Source organism: Penaeus monodon, chromosome 15 (genome assembly GCF_015228065.2).
Source record: "Penaeus monodon isolate SGIC_2016 chromosome 15, NSTDA_Pmon_1, whole genome shotgun sequence".
Taxonomy (NCBI): domain Eukaryota; kingdom Metazoa; phylum Arthropoda; class Malacostraca; order Decapoda; family Penaeidae; genus Penaeus; species Penaeus monodon.
This window is the reverse complement of record NC_051400.1, coordinates 39,530,175-39,530,479: the sequence shown is the minus strand read 5'-3', so window position 1 is coordinate 39,530,479 and position 305 is coordinate 39,530,175.

Genomic DNA, 305 nt, shown 5'->3' with positions numbered 1-305 from the left:
TCCCGACAACAATCGATTCCATCAAACCTCCTCAGTCAGGTACTTTAACGCAACCCAAGAAAGTGATCCAGGTCTCTCAAAGTCTTCCGTAAGAAACCGCATCTGCACTCTTAGCGTTATAGCAAAAAAAAGTGATCTGGGAAGTTCATAAGAAAAACAAATTCTTTTAACGTATCAGTCACTAAATGTATATGTAGTCGTTTTTTTTTGTTATACTTTTGTGAAGGGATTACTTGTAAAAGACGTTCAGTGCTGTCCGCGGAGGTCAGTGACAGCGATGGGATTACAGATTCTTGGAATAACCT